A 20,439-nucleotide genomic window follows, 5' to 3' on the forward strand; every position below is an offset into this window, starting at 1 on the left:
CCACGCCCACAAACTTTGAGACCACGCCCACACACTTTGAGACCACGCCCAAAGTGTCTAGAGACACTCCCAAACACTCTGAGACCACGCCCACAAACTTTGAGACCACGCCCACAAACTTTGAGACCACGCCCACAGTGTCTATAGACACGCCCACACGCTCGTAGACCACGCCCACACACTCTGAGACCACGCCCACACACTCTGTGACCACGCCCACACGCTCTGAGACCACGCCCACAAACTTTGAGACCACGCCCACAGGGTCTGGAGACACTCCCACAAACTCTGAGACCACGCCCACAAACTTTGAGACCACGCCCACACACTCTGAGACCACGCCCACAGTGTCTGGAGACACGCCCACACACTCTGAGACCACGCCCACAAACTGTGAGACCACGCCCACACACTCTGTGACCACGCTCACACACTCTGAGACCACGCCCACACACTCTGTGACCACGCCCACAGTGTCTAGAGACACGCCCACACACTCTGCGACCACGCCCACAGTGTCTGGAGACACGCCCACACACTCTGAGACCACGCCCACACACTCTGAGACCACGCCCACAGACTTTGTGACCACGCCCACACACTCTGAGACCACGCCCACAAACTTTGAGACCACGCCTACAGTGTCTGGAGACACGCCCACTTACTCTGTGACCACGCCCACACACTCTGAGATCACGCCCACAGTGTCTGGAGACACGACCACACGCTCTGAGACCACGCCCACAAACTTTGAGACCACGCCCACAAACTCTGAGACCACGCCCACAGTGTGTAGAGACACACCCACACACTCTGAGACCACGCCCACACACTCCGAGACCACGCCCACATACTCTGTGACCACGCCCACATACTCTGTGACCACGCCCACACACTCTGAGACCACGCCCACAGTGTCTAGAGACATGCCCACATACTCTATGACCACGCCCACAAACTTTGAGACCACGGCCACAGTGTCTAGAGACACGCCCACACACTCTGAGACCCCGCCCACACACTCTGAGACCACGCCCACACACTCTGTGACCACGCCCACAGACTTTGAGACCACGCCCACAAACTTTGAGACCACGCCCACAAACTCTGAGACCACGCCCACAGTGTCTAGAGACACGCCCACACACTCTGAGACCACGCCCACAAACTTTGAGACCACGCCCACAAACTTTGAGACCACGCCCACAGTGTCTAGAGACACGCCCACACACTCTGAGACCACGCCCACAAGTTTTGAGACCACGCCCACAAACTTTGAGACCACGCCCACACACTCTGAGACCACGCCCACAAACTTTGAGGCCACGCCCACAAACTTTGAGACCTCGCCCACAGTGTCTAGAGACACGCCCACACATTCTGAGACCACGCCCACAGTGTCTGGAGACACGCCCACACACTCTGAGACCACGCCCACATACTCTGAGACCACGCCCACACACTCTGAGACCACGCCCACAGTGTCTAGAGACACGCCCACACACTCTGAGATCACGCCCTCACACTCTGAGACCACGCCCACACACTCTGAGACCACGCCCACACACTCTGAGACCACGCCCACAAACTTTGAGACCACGCCCACAATCTTTGAGACCACGCCCACAAACTTTGAGACCACTCCCACAAACTTTGAGACCACGCCCACAGTGTCTAGAGACACGCCCACACGCTCTGAGACCACGCCCACACGCTCTGAGACCACGCCCACACACTCTGAGACCACGCCCACAGTGTCTAGAGACACGCCCACACGCTCTGAGACCACGCCCACACACTCTGAGACCACGCCCACAGTGTCTGGAGACACGCCCACAAACTTTGAGACCACGCCAACACACTTTGAGGCCACGCCCACCGTGTCTAGAGACACGCCCACACACTCTGAGACCACGCCCACAAACTTTGAGACCACGCCCACAGTGTCTAGAGACACGCCCACACACTCTGAGACCACGCCCACAGTGGCAAGAGACACGCCCACACACTCTGAGAACACGCCCACACACTTTGAGACCACGCCCACACACTTTGAGACCACGCCCACACACTCTGAGACCACGCCCACAGTGTCAGGAGACACGCCCACACTCTCTGAGACCACGCCCACACACTCAGAGACCACGCCCATACACTCAGAGGCCACGCCCACAGTGTCTAGAGACACGCCCACACACTCTGAGACCACGCCCACACACTCTGAGACCACGCCCACAGTGTCTATAGACACGCCCACACACTCTGAGACCACGCCCACCCACCCTGAGTCCAAACCCAACTTCCACTACCATCCCACAACTTAAGTCCAAACTTGGCCGAGCGGAGCCGTCGTCCTCCCAAGCGGCTGGGTCGACCTGCTCGGACTTCTGAGGCCAAGTCTGGAGTTGAAGTCTGAGTCCGGCCAGGAGTCTCGGGAGCGGGTCCCCGGGCCCGCCCACGCCCCCGGTGGCCACGCCCAGTGTGTCCGAGGCCCCGCCCACAGATTCGTGTGCCCCGCCCACTTTTGAATCGGCTCCGCCCCCGGACCCCTGACCACGCCCACAGTGTCAAGAGACACACCCGCTCACTCCGAGACCACGCCCACACACTCCGAGGCCACGCCCACACACTTTGAGACCACGCCCACACACTCTGAGACCACGCCCACACACTTTGAGACCACGCCCACAGTGTCTAGAGACACGCCCACATACTCTGAGACCACGCCCACACACTCTGAAACCACGCCCACACACTCTGAGACCACGCCCACTGTGTCTAGAGACACGCCCACACGCTCTGAGACCACGCCCACACACTTTGAGACCACGCCCACAAACTTACAGACCACGCGCACAGTGTCTAGAGACACGCCCACACACTCTGAGACCACGCCCACACACTCTGAGACCACGCCCACACACTCTGAGACCACGCCCACAGTGTCTAGAGACACGCCCACATACTCTGTGACCACGCCCACTTTGTCTAGTGACACGCCCACACACTCTGAGACCACGCCCACACACTCTGAGACCACGCCCACAGTGTCTAGAGACACGCCCACACACTCTGAGACCACGCCCACGCACTCTGAGACCACGCCCACACACTCTGAGACCACGCCCACAGTGTCTAGAGACACGCCCACATACTCTGTGACCACGCCCACTTTGTCTAGTGACACGCCCACACACTCTGAGACCACGCCCACACACTCTGAGACCACGCCCACAGTGTCTAGAGACACGCCCACATACTCTGTGACCACGCCCACTTTGTCTAGTGACACGCCCACACACTCTGAGACCACGCCCACGCACTCTGAGACCACGCCCACAGTGTCTAGAGACACGCCCACACACTCTGAGACCACGCCCACGCACTCTGAGACCACGCCCACGCACTCTGAGACCACGCCCACGCACTCTGAGACCACGCCCACAGTGTCTAGAGACACGCCCACATACTCTGTGACCACGCCCACTTTGTCTAGTGACACGCCCACACACTCTGAGACCACGCCCACAAACTTACAGACCACGCGCACAGTGTCTAGAGACACGCCCACACACTCTGAGACCACGCCCACACACTCTGAGACCACGCCCACACACTCTGAGACCACGCCCACAGTGTCTAGAGACACGCCCACATACTCTGTGACCACGCCCACTTTGTCTAGTGACACGCCCACACACTCTGAGACCACGCCCACACACTCTGAGACCACGCCCACAGTGTCTAGAGACACGCCCACACACTCTGAGACCACGCCCACGCACTCTGAGACCACGCCCACACACTCTGAGACCACGCCCACAGTGTCTAGAGACACGCCCACATACTCTGTGACCACGCCCACTTTGTCTAGTGACACGCCCACACACTCTGAGACCACGCCCACACACTCTGAGACCACGCCCACAGTGTCTAGAGACACGCCCACACACTCTGAGACCACGCCCACGCACTCTGAGACCACGCCCACGCACTCTGAGACCACGCCCACAGTGTCTAGAGACACGCCCACATACTCTGTGACCACGCCCACTTTGTCTAGTGACACGCCCACACACTCTGAGACCACGCCCACAAACTTACAGACCACGCGCACAGTGTCTAGAGACACGCCCACACACTCTGAGACCACGCCCACACACTCTGAGACCACGCCCACACACTCTGAGACCACGCCCACAGTGTCTAGAGACACGCCCACATACTCTGTGACCACGCCCACTTTGTCTAGTGACACGCCCACACACTCTGAGACCACGCCCACACACTCTGAGACCACGCCCACAGTGTCTAGAGACACGCCCACACACTCTGAGACCACGCCCACGCACTCTGAGACCACGCCCACACACTCTGAGACCACGCCCACAGTGTCTAGAGACACGCCCACATACTCTGTGACCACGCCCACTTTGTCTAGTGACACGCCCACACACTCTGAGACCACGCCCACACACTCTGAGACCACGCCCACAGTGTCTAGAGACACGCCCACACACTCTGAGACCACGCCCACGCACTCTGAGACCACGCCCACACACTCTGAGACCACGCCCACAGTGTCTAGAGACACGCCCACATACTCTGTGACCACGCCCACTTTGTCTAGTGACACGCCCACACACTCTGAGACCACGCCCACACACTCTGAGACCACGCCCACAGTGTCTAGAGACACGCCCACATACTCTGTGACCACGCCCACTTTGTCTAGTGACACGCCCACACACTCTGAGACCACGCCCACGCACTCTGAGACCACGCCCACAGTGTCTAGAGACACGCCCACACACTCTGAGACCACGCCCACGCACTCTGAGACCACGCCCACGCACTCTGAGACCACGCCCACGCACTCTGAGACCACGCCCACAGTGTCTAGAGACACGCCCACATACTCTGTGACCACGCCCACTTTGTCTAGTGACACGCCCACACACTCTGAGACCACGCCCACAAACTTACAGACCACGCGCACAGTGTCTAGAGACACGCCCACACACTCTGAGACCACGCCCACACACTCTGAGACCACGCCCACACACTCTGAGACCACGCCCACAGTGTCTAGAGACACGCCCACATACTCTGTGACCACGCCCACTTTGTCTAGTGACACGCCCACACACTCTGAGACCACGCCCACACACTCTGAGACCACGCCCACAGTGTCTAGAGACACGCCCACACACTCTGAGACCACGCCCACGCACTCTGAGACCACGCCCACACACTCTGAGACCACGCCCACAGTGTCTAGAGACACGCCCACATACTCTGTGACCACGCCCACTTTGTCTAGTGACACGCCCACACACTCTGAGACCACGCCCACACACTCTGAGACCACGCCCACAGTGTCTAGAGACACGCCCACACACTCTGAGACCACGCCCACACACTCTGAGACCACGCCCACGCACTCTGAGACCACGCCCACAGTGTCTAGAGACACGCCCACATACTCTGTGACCACGCCCACTTTGTCTAGTGACACGCCCACACACTCTGAGACCACGCCCACAAACTTACAGACCACGCGCACAGTGTCTAGAGACACGCCCACACACTCTGAGACCACGCCCACACACTCTGAGACCACGCCCACACACTCTGAGACCACGCCCACAGTGTCTAGAGACACGCCCACATACTCTGTGACCACGCCCACTTTGTCTAGTGACACGCCCACACACTCTGAGACCACGCCCACACACTCTGAGACCACGCCCACAGTGTCTAGAGACACGCCCACACACTCAGAGACCACACCCACAAACTTTGAGACCACGCCCACAGACTTTGAGACCACGCCCACACACTCAGAGACCACGCCCATACACTCAGAGGCCACGCCCACAGTGTCTAGAGACACGCCCACACACTCTGTGACCACGCCCACAGACTCTGTGACCACGCCCACCAAGTTTGAGACCACGCCCACAAACTCTAGGACCACGCCCACAGTGTCTAGAGACACGCCCACACACTCTGAGACCACGCACACAGTGTCTAGAGACACGCCTTCACACTCTGAGACCACGCCCACACACTCTGAGACCACGCCCACAGTGTCTAGAGACACGCCCACACACTCTAGGACCACGCCCACAGTGTCTAGAGACACGCCCACACACTCTGAGACCACGCCCACACACTCTGAGACCACGCCCACTCACTTTGAGACCACGCCCACACATTCTGAGACCACGCCCACAGTGTCCAGAGACACGCCCACATACTGTGAGACCACGCCCACACACTCTGAGACCACGCCCACAGTGTCAAGAGACACGCCCACACACTCTGAGACCACGCCCACACACTTTGAGACCACGCCCACACACTCTGAGACCACGCCCACACACTCTGAGACCACGCCCACACACTCTGAGACCACCCCCACACACTCAGAGACCACGCCCACACACTCTGATGCCACGCCCACAGTGTCTAAAGACACACCCACACACTCTGAGACCACGCCCACATACTCAGAGACCACGCCCATACACTCTGATGCCACGCCCATACACTCTGAGACCACGCCACAAACTTTGACACCACGCCCACAAACTTTGAGACCACGCCCACAGTGTCTAGAGACACGCCCACACACTCTGAGACCACGCCCACACACTCTGAGACCACGCCCACACACTCTGAGACCACACCCACACACTCGGAGACCACTCCCACAAACTTTGAGACCACGCCCACAGTGTCTAGAGACACGCCCACACACTCAGAGACCACACCCACAAACTTTGAGACCACGCCCACAGACTTTGAGACCACGCCCACACACTCAGAGACCACGCCCATACACTCAGAGGCCACGCCCACAGTGTCTAGAGACACGCCCACACACTCTGTGACCACGCCCACAGACTCTGTGACCACGCCCACCAAGTTTGAGACCACGCCCACAAACTCTGAGACCACGCCCACAGTGTCTATAGACACGCCCACACACTCTGAGACCACGCCCACAGTGTCTAGAGACACGCCCACACACTCTGAGACCACGCCCACACACTCAGAGACCACGCCCACGCACTTTGAGACCACGCCCACAGTGTGTAGAGACACGCCCACACACTCTGAGACCACGCCTACAGTGTCCAGAGACACGCCCACACACTCTGAGACCACGCCCACACACTCTGAGACCACGCCCACAAACTTTGAGACCACGCCCACACACTCTGAGACCACGCCCACACACTTTGAGACCACGCCCACACACTTTGAGACCACGCCCACAAACTTTGAGACCACGCCCACAAACTTCGAGACCACGCCCACACTGTCTAGAGACACGCCCACACACTCGGAGACCACGCCCACAAACTTTGAGACCACGCCCACAAACTTTGAGACCACGCCCACAGTGTCTAGAGACACGCCCACACACTCTGAGACCACGCCCACAAGTTTTGAGACCACGCCCACAAACTTTGAGACCACGCCCACACACTCTGAGACCACGCCCACAAACTTTGAGGCCACGCCCACAAACTTTGAGACCTCGCCCACAGTGTCTAGAGACACGCCCACACATTCTGAGACCACGCCCACAGTGTCTGGAGACACGCCCACACACTCTGAGACCACGCCCACATACTCTGAGACCACGCCCACACACTCTGAGACCACGCCCACAGTGTCTAGAGACACGCCCACACACTCTGAGATCACGCCCTCACACTCTGAGACCACGCCCACACACTCTGAGACCACGCCCACACACTCTGAGACCACGCCCACAAACTTTGAGACCACGCCCACAATCTTTGAGACCACGCCCACAAACTTTGAGACCACTCCCACAAACTTTGAGACCACGCCCACAGTGTCTAGAGACACGCCCACACGCTCTGAGACCACGCCCACACGCTCTGAGACCACGCCCACACACTCTGAGACCACGCCCACAGTGTCTAGAGACACGCCCACACGCTCTGAGACCACGCCAACACACTTTGAGACCACGCCCACAGTGTCTGGAGACACGCCCACACACTCTGAGACCACGCCCACAAACTTTGAGACCACGCCCACAGTGTCTAGAGACACGCCCACACACTCTGAGACCACGCCCACAGTGGCAAGAGACACGCCCACACACTCTGAGAACACGCCCACACACTTTGAGACCACGCCCACACACTTTGAGACCACGCCCACACACTCTGAGACCACGCCCACAGTGTCAGGAGACACGCCCACACTCTCTGAGACCACGCCCACACACTCAGAGACCACGCCCATACACTCAGAGGCCACGCCCACAGTGTCTAGAGACACGCCCACACACTCTGAGACCACGCCCACACACTCTGAGACCACGCCCACAGTGTCTAGAGACACGCCCACATACTCTATGACCACGCCCACAGACTCTGAGACCACGCCCACAGACTTTGTGACCACGCCCACAAACTTTGAGACCACGCCCACAAACTTTGAGACCACGCCCACAAACTTTGAGACCACGCCCACAAACTTTGAGACCACGCCTACACACTTTGAGACCACGCCCACACACTTTGAGACCACGCCCACACACTCTGAGACCACGCCCACAGTGTCTAGAGACACGCCCACACACTCTGAGACCACGCCCACACACTTTGAGACCACGCCCACACACTCTGAGACCACGCCCACACACTTTGAGACGACGCCCACAGTGTCTGGAGACACGCCCACATACTCTGAGACCACACCCACAAACTTTGAGACCACGCCCACAAACGTTGAGACCACGCCCACACACTCTGAGACCACGCCCACAGTGTCTAGTGACACGCCCACACTCCCAGAGACCACGCCCACCCACCCCGAGTCCAAACCCAACTTCCACCACCATCCCACAACTTAAGTCCAAACTTGGCCGAGCGGAGCCGTCGTCCTCCCAAGCGGCCGGGTCGACCTGCTCGGCCTTCTGAGGCCAAGTCGGGAGGTGAAGTTCGAGTCCGGCCAGGAGTCTCGGGAGCGGGTCCCCGGGCCCGGCCACGCCCCCGGTGGCCACGCCCAGTGTGTCCGAGGCCCCGCCCACAGATTCGGGTGCCCCGCCCACTTTTGAATCGGTTCCGCCCCGGACCCCTGACCACGCCCACAGTGTCAAGAGACACACCCGCTCACTCCGAGACCACGCCCACACACTTTGAGACCACGCCCACACACTCTGAGGCCACGCCCACTGTGTCTAGAGACACGCCCACACGCTCTGAGACCACGCCCACAGTGTCAAGAGACACGCCCACACACTCTGAGACCACGCCCACACACTCTGAGACCACACCCACAAACTTTGAGACCACGCCCACAAACTTTGAGACCATGCCCACAAACTCTGAGACCACGCCCACACACTCTGAGACCAGGCCCACACACTCTGAGACCAGGCCCACACACTCTGAGACCACGCCCACACACTCTGAGACCACGCCCACAGTGTCTGGAGACACTCCCACACACTCTGAGACCACACCCACAGTGACTAGAGACACGCCCACACACTCTGAGACCACGCCCACAAACTTTGAGACCACGCCCACAAACTTTGAGACAACGCCCACAGTGTCTACAGACACGCCCACACACTCTGAGACCACGCCCACACACTCTGAGACCACGCCCACACACTCTGAGACCACGCCCACAGACTTTGAGACCACGCCCACAGTGTCTAGAGACACGCCCACACACTCTGAGACCACGCCCACACACTCTGAGACCACGCCCACAGTGACTAGAGACACGCCCACACACTCTGAGACCACGCCCACAAACTTTGAGACCACGCCCACAAACTTTGAGACCACGCCCACAGTGTCTAGAGACACACCCGCACACTCTGAGACCACGCCCACACACTTTGAGACCACGCCCACAAACTTTGAGACCACGCCCACACACTCTGAGACCACGCCCACAAACTTTGAGACCACGCCCACACACTTTGAGACCACGCCCAAAGTGTCTAGAGACACTCCCAAACACTCTGAGACCACGCCCACACACTCTGAGACCACGCCCACACACTCTGTGACCACGCCCACACGCTCTGAGACCACGCCCACAAACTTTGAGACCACGCCCACAGGGTCTGGAGACACTCCCACAAACTCTGAGACCACGCCCACAAACTTTGAGACCACGCCCACACACTCTGAGACCACGCCCACAGTGTCTGGAGACACGCCCACACACTCTGAGACCACGCCCACAAACTGTGAGACCACGCCCACACACTCTGTGACCACGCTCACACACTCTGAGACCACGCCCACACACTCTGTGACCACGCCCACAGTGTCTAGAGACACGCCCACACACTCTGCGACCACGCCCACAGTGTCTGGAGACACGCCCACACACTCTGAGACCACGCCCACACACTCTGAGACCACGCCCACAGACTTTGTGACCACGCCCACACACTCTGAGACCACGCCCACAAACTTTGAGACCACGCCTACAGTGTCTGGAGACACGCCCACTTACTCTGTGACCACGCCCACACACTCTGAGATCACGCCCACAGTGTCTGGAGACACGACCACACGCTCTGAGACCACGCCCACAAACTTTGAGACCACGCCCACAAACTCTGAGACCACGCCCACAGTGTGTAGAGACACACCCACACACTCTGAGACCACGCCCACACACTCCGAGACCACGCCCACATACTCTGTGACCACGCCCACATACTCTGTGACCACGCCCACACACTCTGAGACCACGCCCACAGTGTCTAGAGACATGCCCACATACTCTATGACCACGCCCACAAACTTTGAGACCACGGCCACAGTGTCTAGAGACACGCCCACACACTCTGAGACCCCGCCCACCCACTCTGAGACCACGCCCACACACTCTGTGACCACGCCCACAGACTCTGTGACCACGCCCACCAACTTTGAGACCACGCCCACACACTTTGAGACCACGCCCACAAACTTTGAGACCACGCCCACAAACTTCGAGACCACTCCCACAAACTTTGAGACCACACACTGTCTAGAGACACGCCCACAGTGTCTAGAGACACGCCCACACGCTCTGAGACCACGCCCACACGCTCTGAGACCACGCCCACACACTCTGAGACCACGCCCACAGTGTCTAGAGACACGCCCACACGCTCTGAGACCACGCCCACACACTCTGAGACCACGCCCACAGTGTCTGGAGACACGCCCACAAACTTTGAGACCACGCCAACACACTTTGAGGCCACGCCCACCGTGTCTAGAGACACGCCCACACACTCTGAGACCACGCCCACAAACTTTGAGACCACGCCCACAGTGTCTAGAGACACGCCCACACACTCTGAGACCACGCCCACAGTGGCAAGAGACACGCCCACACACTCTGAGACCACGCCCACACACTCTGAGACCACGCCCACAGTGTCTAGAGACACGCCCACACACTCTGAGACCACGCCCACAGTGTCTATAGACACGCCCACACACTCTGAGACCACGCCCATACACGCTGAGGCCACGCCCACAGTGTCTAGAGACACGCCCACACACTCTGATGCCACGCCCACACACTCTGTGACCACGCCCACATACTCTGTGACCACGCCCACCAACTTTGAGACCACGCCCACAAACTCTGAGACCACGCCCACAGTGTCTAGAGACACGCCCACACACTCTGAGACCACGCCCACAGTGTCTATAGACACGCCCACACACTCTGAGACCACGCCCGCCCACGCCGAGTCCAAACCCAACTTCCACCACCATCCCACAACTTAAGTCCAAACTTGGCCGAGCGGAGCCGTCGTCCTCCCAAGCGGCCGGGTCGACCTGCTCGGCCTTCTGAGGCCAAGTCGAGAGTTGAAGTTCGAGTCCGGCCAGGAGTCTCGGGAGTGGGTCCCCGGGCCCGGCCACGCCCCCGGTGGCCACGCCCAGTGTGTCCGAGGCCCCGCCCACAGATTCGGGTGCCCCGCCCACTTTTGAATCGGCTCCGCCCCCGGACCCCTGACCACGCCCACAGTGTCAAGAGACACACCCGCTCACTCCGAGACCACGCCCACACACTCCGAGGCCACGCCCACACACTTTGAGACCACGCCCACACACTCTGAGACCACGCCCACACACTTTGAGACCACGCCCACAGTGTCTAGAGACACGCCCACATACTCTGAGACCACGCCCACACACTCTGAAACCACGCCCACACACTCTTAGACCACGCCCACTGTGTCTAGAGACACGCCCACACGCTCTGAGACCACGCCCACACACTTTGAGACCACGCCCACAAACTTACAGACCACGCGCACAGTGTCTAGAGACACGCCCACACACTCTGAGACCACGCCCACACACTCTGAGACCACGCCCACACACTCTGAGACCACGCCCACAGTGTCTAGAGACACGCCCACATACTCTGTGACCACGCCCACTTTGTCTAGTGACACGCCCACACACTCTGAGACCACGCCCACACACTCTGAGACCACGCCCACAGTGTCTAGAGACACGCCCACACACTCTGAGACCACGCCCACGCACTCTGAGACCACGCCCACATACTCTGAGACCACGCCCACAGTGTCTAGAGACACGCCCACATACTCTGTGACCACGCCCACTTTGTCTAGTGACACGCCCACACACTCTGAGACCACGCCCACACACTCTGAGACCACGCCCACAGTGTCTAGAGACACGCCCACATACTCTGTGACCACGCCCACTTTGTCTAGTGACACGCCCACACACTCTGAGACCACGCCCACGCACTCTGAGACCACGCCCACAAACTTTGAGACCACGCCCACACACTCTGAGACCACGCCCACAAACTTTGAGACCACGCCACAGTGTCTAGAGACACGCCCACACACTCGGAGACCATGCCCACAGTGTCTGGAGACACGCCCACACACTCTGAGACCACGCCCACAGTGTCTAGAGACACGCCCACACACTCTGAGACCACGTCCACAGACTTTGTGACCACGGCCACAAACTTTGGGACCACGCCCACAAACTTTGAGACCACGCCCACAGTGTCTGGAGACACGCCCACACACTCTGAGACCACGCCCACAAACTTTGAGACCACGCCCACACACTTTGAGACCACGCCCAAAGTGTCTAGAGACACTCCCACACACTCTGTGACCACGCCCACAAACTTTGACACCACGCCCACACACTCTGAGACCACGCCCACACACTTTGAGACCACGCCCACAAACTTTGAGACCACGCCCACAGTGTCTAGAGACACGCCCACACACTCTGAGACCACGCCCACAAACTTTGAGACCACGCCCACAGTGTTTAGAGACACGCCCACACACTCTGAGACCACGCCCACACACTCTGAGACCACGCCCACACACTCTGAGACCACACCCACACACTCGGAGACCACTCCCACAAACTTTGAGACCACGCCCACAGTGTCTAGAGACACGCCCACACACTCAGAGACCACACCCACAAACTTTGAGACCACGCCCACAGACTTTGAGACCACGCCCACACACTCAGAGACCACGCCCATACACTCAGAGGCCACGCCCACAGTGTCTAGAGACACGCCCACACACTCTGTGACCACGCCCACAGACTCTGTGACCACGCCCACCAACTTTGAGACCACGCCCACAAACTCTGAGACCACGCCCACAGTGTCTATAGACATGCCCACACACTCTGAGACCACGCCCACAGTGTCTAGAGACACGCCCACACACTCTGAGACCACGCCCACACACTCAGAGACCACGCCCACGCACTTTGAGACCACGCCCACAGTGTCTATAGACACGCCCACACACTCTGAGACCACGCCTACAGTGTCCAGAGACACGCCCACACACTCTGAGACCACGCCCACACACTCTGAGACCACGCCCACAAACTTTGAGACCACGCCCACACACTCTGAGACCACGCCCACACACTTTGAGACCACGCCCACACACTTTGAGACCACGCCCACAAACTTTGAGACCACGCCCACAGTGTCTATAGACACGCCCACACACTCTGAGACCACGCCCACCCACCCTGAGTCCAAACCCACCTTCCACTACCATCCCACAACTTAAGTCCAAACTTGGCCGAGCGGAGCCGTCGTCCTCCCAAGCGGCTGGGTCGACCTGCTCGGACTTCTGAGGCCAAGTCTGGAGTTGAAGTCTGAGTCCGGCCAGGAGTCTCGGGAGCGGGTCCCCGGGCCCGCCCACGCCCCCGGTGGCCACGCCCAGTGTGTCCGAGGCCCCGCCCACAGATTCGTGTGCCCCGCCCACTTTTGAATCGGCTCCGCCCCCGGACCCCTGACCACGCCCACAGTGTCAAGAGACACACCCGCTCACTCCGAGACCACGCCCACACACTCCGAGGCCACGCCCACACACTTTGAGACCACGCCCACACACTCTGAGACCACGCCCACACACTTTGAGACCACGCCCACAGTGTCTAGAGACACGCCCACATACTCTGAGACCACGCCCACACACTCTGAAACCACGCCCACACACTCTGAGACCACGCCCACTGTGTCTAGAGACACGCCCACACGCTCTGAGACCACGCCCACACACTTTGAGACCACGCCCACAAACTTACAGACCACGCGCACAGTGTCTAGAGACACGCCCACACACTCTGAGACCACGCCCACACACTCTGAGACCACGCCCACACACTCTGAGACCACGCCCACAGTGTCTAGAGACACGCCCACATACTCTGTGACCACGCCCACTTTGTCTAGTGACACGCCCACACACTCTGAGACCACGCCCACACACTCTGAGACCACGCCCACAGTGTCTAGAGACACGCCCACACACTCTGAGACCACGCCCACGCACTCTGAGACCACGCCCACACACTCTGAGACCACGCCCACAGTGTCTAGAGACACGCCCACATACTCTGTGACCACGCCCACTTTGTCTAGTGACACGCCCACACACTCTGAGACCACGCCCACACACTCTGAGACCACGCCCACAGTGTCTAGAGACACGCCCACATACTCTGTGACCACGCCCACTTTGTCTAGTGACACGCCCACACACTCTGAGACCACGCCCACGCACTCTGAGACCACGCCCACACACTCTGAGACCACGCCCACAGTGTCTAGAGACACGCCCACATACTCTGTGACCACGCCCACTTTGTCTAGTGACACGCCCACACACTCTGAGACCACGCCCACACACTCTGAGACCACGCCCACAGTGTCTAGAGACACGCCCACATACTCTGTGACCACGCCCACTTTGTCTAGTGACACGCCCACACACTCTGAGACCACGCCCACACACTCTGAGACCACGCCCACAGTGTCTAGAGACACGCCCACACACTCTAGGACCACGCCCACAGTGTCTAGAGACACGCCCACACACTCTGAGACCACGCCCACACACTCTGAGACCACGCCCACTCACTTTGAGACCACGCCCACACATTCTGAGACCACGCCCACAGTGTCCAGAGACACGCCCACATACTGTGAGACCACGCCCACACACTCTGAGACCACGCCCACAGTGTCAAGAGACACGCCCACACACTCTGAGACCACGCCCACACACTTTGAGACCACGCCCACACACTCTGAGACCACGCCCACACACTCTGAGACCACGCCCACACACTCTGAGACCACCCCCACACACTCAGAGACCACGCCCACACACTCTGATGCCACGCCCACAGTGTCTAAAGACACACCCACACACTCTGAGACCACGCCCACATACTCAGAGACCACGCCCATACACTCTGATGCCACGCCCATACACTCTGAGACCACGCCACAAACTTTGACACCACGCCCACAAACTTTGAGACCACGCCCACAGTGTCTAGAGACACGCCCACACACTCTGAGACCACGCCCACACACTCTGAGACCACGCCCACACACTCTGAGACCACACCCACACACTCGGAGACCACTCCCACAAACTTTGAGACCACGCCCACAGTGTCTAGAGACACGCCCACACACTCAGAGACCACACCCACAAACTTTGAGACCACGCCCACAGACTTTGAGACCACGCCCACACACTCAGAGACCACGCCCATACACTCAGAGGCCACGCCCACAGTGTCTAGAGACACGCCCACACACTCTGTGACCACGCCCACAGACTCTGTGACCACGCCCACCAAGTTTGAGACCACGCCCACAAACTCTGAGACCACGCCCACAGTGTCTATAGACACGCCCACACACTCTGAGACCACGCCCACAGTGTCTAGAGACACGCCCACACACTCTGAGACCACGCCCACACACTCAGAGACCACGCCCACGCACTTTGAGACCACGCCCACAGTGTGTAGAGACACGCCCACACACTCTGAGACCACGCCTACAGTGTCCAGAGACACGCCCACACACTCTGAGACCACGCCCACACACTCTGAGACCACGCCCACAGTGTCTAGAGACACGCCCACACACTCTGAGACCACGCCCGCCCACGCCGAGTCCAAACCCAACTTCCACCACCATCCCACAACTTAAGTCCAAACTTGGCCGAGCGGAGCCGTCGTCCTCCCAAGCGGCCGGGTCGACCTGCTCGGCCTTCTGAGGCCAAGTCGAGAGTTGAAGTTCGAGTCCGGCCAGGAGTCTCGGGAGTGGGTCCCCGGGCCCGGCCACGCCCCCGGTGGCCACGCCCAGTGTGTCCGAGGCCCCGCCCACAGATTCGTGTGCCCCGCCCACTTTTGAATCGGCTCCGCCCCCGGACCCCTGACCACGCCCACAGTGTCAAGAGACACACCCGCTCACTCCGAGACCACGCCCACACACTCCGAGGCCACGCCCACACACTTTGAGACCACGCCCACACACTCTGAGACCACGCCCACACACTTTGAGACCACGCCCACAGTGTCTAGAGACACGCCCACATACTCTGAGACCACGCCCACACACTCTGAAACCACGCCCACACACTCTTAGACCACGCCCACTGTGTCTAGAGACACGCCCACACGCTCTGAGACCACGCCCACACACTTTGAGACCACGCCCACAAACTTACAGACCACGCGCACAGTGTCTAGAGACACGCCCACACACTCTGAGACCACGCCCACACACTCTGAGACCACGCCCACACACTCTGAGACCACGCCCACAGTGTCTAGAGACACGCCCACATACTCTGTGACCACGCCCACTTTGTCTAGTGACACGCCCACACACTCTGAGACCACGCCCACACACTCTGAGACCACGCCCACAGTGTCTAGAGACACGCCCACACACTCTGAGACCACGCCCACGCACTCTGAGACCACGCCCACATACTCTGAGACCACGCCCACAGTGTCTAGAGACACGCCCACATACTCTGTGACCACGCCCACTTTGTCTAGTGACACGCCCACACACTCTGAGACCACGCCCACACACTCTGAGACCACGCCCACAGTGTCTAGAGACACGCCCACATACTCTGTGACCACGCCCACTTTGTCTAGTGACACGCCCACACACTCTGAGACCACGCCCACGCACTCTGAGACCACGCCCACAAACTTTGAGACCACGCCCACACACTCTGAGACCACGCCCACAAACTTTGAGACCACGCCACAGTGTCTAGAGACACGCCCACACACTCGGAGACCATGCCCACAGTGTCTGGAGACACGCCCACACACTCTGAGACCACGCCCACAGTGTCTAGAGACACGCCCACACACTCTGAGACCACGTCCACAGACTTTGTGACCACGGCCACAAACTTTGGGACCACGCCCACAAACTTTGAGACCACGCCCACAGTGTCTGGAGACACGCCCACACACTCTGAGACCACGCCCACAAACTTTGAGACCACGCCCACACACTTTGAGACCACGCCCAAAGTGTCTAGAGACACTCCCACACACTCTGTGACCACGCCCACAAACTTTGACACCACGCCCACACACTCTGAGACCACGCCCACACACTTTGAGACCACGCCCACAAACTTTGAGACCACGCCCACAGTGTCTAGAGACACGCCCACACACTCTGAGACCACGCCCACAAACTTTGAGACCACGCCCACAGTGTTTAGAGACACGCCCACACACTCTGAGACCACGCCCACACACTCTGAGACCACGCCCACACACTCTGAGACCACACCCACACACTCGGAGACCACTCCCACAAACTTTGAGACCACGCCCACAGTGTCTAGAGACACGCCCACACACTCAGAGACCACACCCACAAACTTTGAGACCACGCCCACAGACTTTGAGACCACGCCCACACACTCAGAGACCACGCCCATACACTCAGAGGCCACGCCCACAGTGTCTAGAGACACGCCCACACACTCTGTGACCACGCCCACAGACTCTGTGACCACGCCCACCAACTTTGAGACCACGCCCACAAACTCTGAGACCACGCCCACAGTGTCTATAGACATGCCCACACACTCTGAGACCACGCCCACAGTGTCTAGAGACACGCCCACACACTCTGAGACCACGCCCACACACTCAGAGACCACGCCCACGCACTTTGAGACCACGCCCACAGTGTCTATAGACACGCCCACACACTCTGAGACCACGCCTACAGTGTCCAGAGACACGCCCACACACTCTGAGACCACGCCCACACACTCTGAGACCACGCCCACAAACTTTGAGACCACGCCCACACACTCTGAGACCACGCCCACACACTTTGAGACCACGCCCACACACTTTGAGACCACGCCCACAAACTTTGAGACCACGCCCACAGTGTCTATAGACACGCCCACACACTCTGAGACCACGCCCACCCACCCTGAGTCCAAACCCACCTTCCACTACCATCCCACAACTTAAGTCCAAACTTGGCCGAGCGGAGCCGTCGTCCTCCCAAGCGGCTGGGTCGACCTGCTCGGACTTCTGAGGCCAAGTCTGGAGTTGAAGTCTGAGTCCGGCCAGGAGTCTCGGGAGCGGGTCCCCGGGCCCGCCCACGCCCCCGGTGGCCACGCCCAGTGTGTCCGAGGCCCCGCCCACAGATTCGTGTGCCCCGCCCACTTTTGAATCGGCTCCGCCCCCGGACCCCTGACCACGCCCACAGTGTCAAGAGACACACCCGCTCACTCCGAGACCACGCCCACACACTCCGAGGCCACGCCCACACACTTTGAGACCACGCCCACACACTCTGAGACCACGCCCACACACTTTGAGACCACGCCCACAGTGTCTAGAGACACGCCCACATACTCTGAGACCACGCCCACACACTCTGAAACCACGCCCACACACTCTGAGACCACGCCCACTGTGTCTAGAGACACGCCCACACGCTCTGAGACCACGCCCACACACTTTGAGACCACGCCCACAAACTTACAGACCACGCGCACAGTGTCTAGAGACACGCCCACACACTCTGAGACCACGCCCACACACTCTGAGACCACGCCCACACACTCTGAGACCACGCCCACAGTGTCTAGAGACACGCCCACATACTCTGTGACCACGCCCACTTTGTCTAGTGACACGCCCACACACTCTGAGACCACGCCCACACACTCTGAGACCACGCCCACAGTGTCTAGAGACACGCCCACACACTCTGAGACCACGCCCACGCACTCTGAGACCACGCCCACACACTCTGAGACCACGCCCACAGTGTCTAGAGACACGCCCACATACTCTGTGACCACGCCCACTTTGTCTAGTGACACGCCCACACACTCTGAGACCACGCCCACACACTCTGAGACCACGCCCACAGTGTCTAGAGACACGCCCACATACTCTGTGACCACGCCCACTTTGTCTAGTGACACGCCCACACACTCTGAGACCACGCCCACGCACTCTGAGACCACGCCCACACACTCTGAGACCACGCCCACAGTGTCTAGAGACACGCCCACATACTCTGTGACCACGCCCACTTTGTCTAGTGACACGCCCACACACTCTGAGACCACGCCCACACACTCTGAGACCACGCCCACAGTGTCTAGAGACACGCCCACATACTCTGTGACCACGCCCACTTTGTCTAGTGACACGCCCACACACTCTGAGACCACGCCCACACACTCTGAGACCACGCCCACAGTGTCTAGAGACACGCCCACACACTCTAGGACCACGCCCACAGTGTCTAGAGACACGCCCACACACTCTGAGACCACGCCCACACACTCTGAGACCACGCCCACTCACTTTGAGACCACGCCCACACATTCTGAGACCACGCCCACAGTGTCCAGAGACACGCCCACATACTGTGAGACCACGCCCACACACTCTGAGACCACGCCCACAGTGTCAAGAGACACGCCCACACACTCTGAGACCACGCCCACACACTTTGAGACCACGCCCACACACTCTGAGACCACGC

This window comes from Acomys minous, assembly GCF_964271855.1.
Source record: "Acomys minous genome assembly, contig: scaffold_59, whole genome shotgun sequence".
Taxonomy (NCBI): Eukaryota; Metazoa; Chordata; class Mammalia; order Rodentia; family Muridae; genus Acomys; species Acomys minous.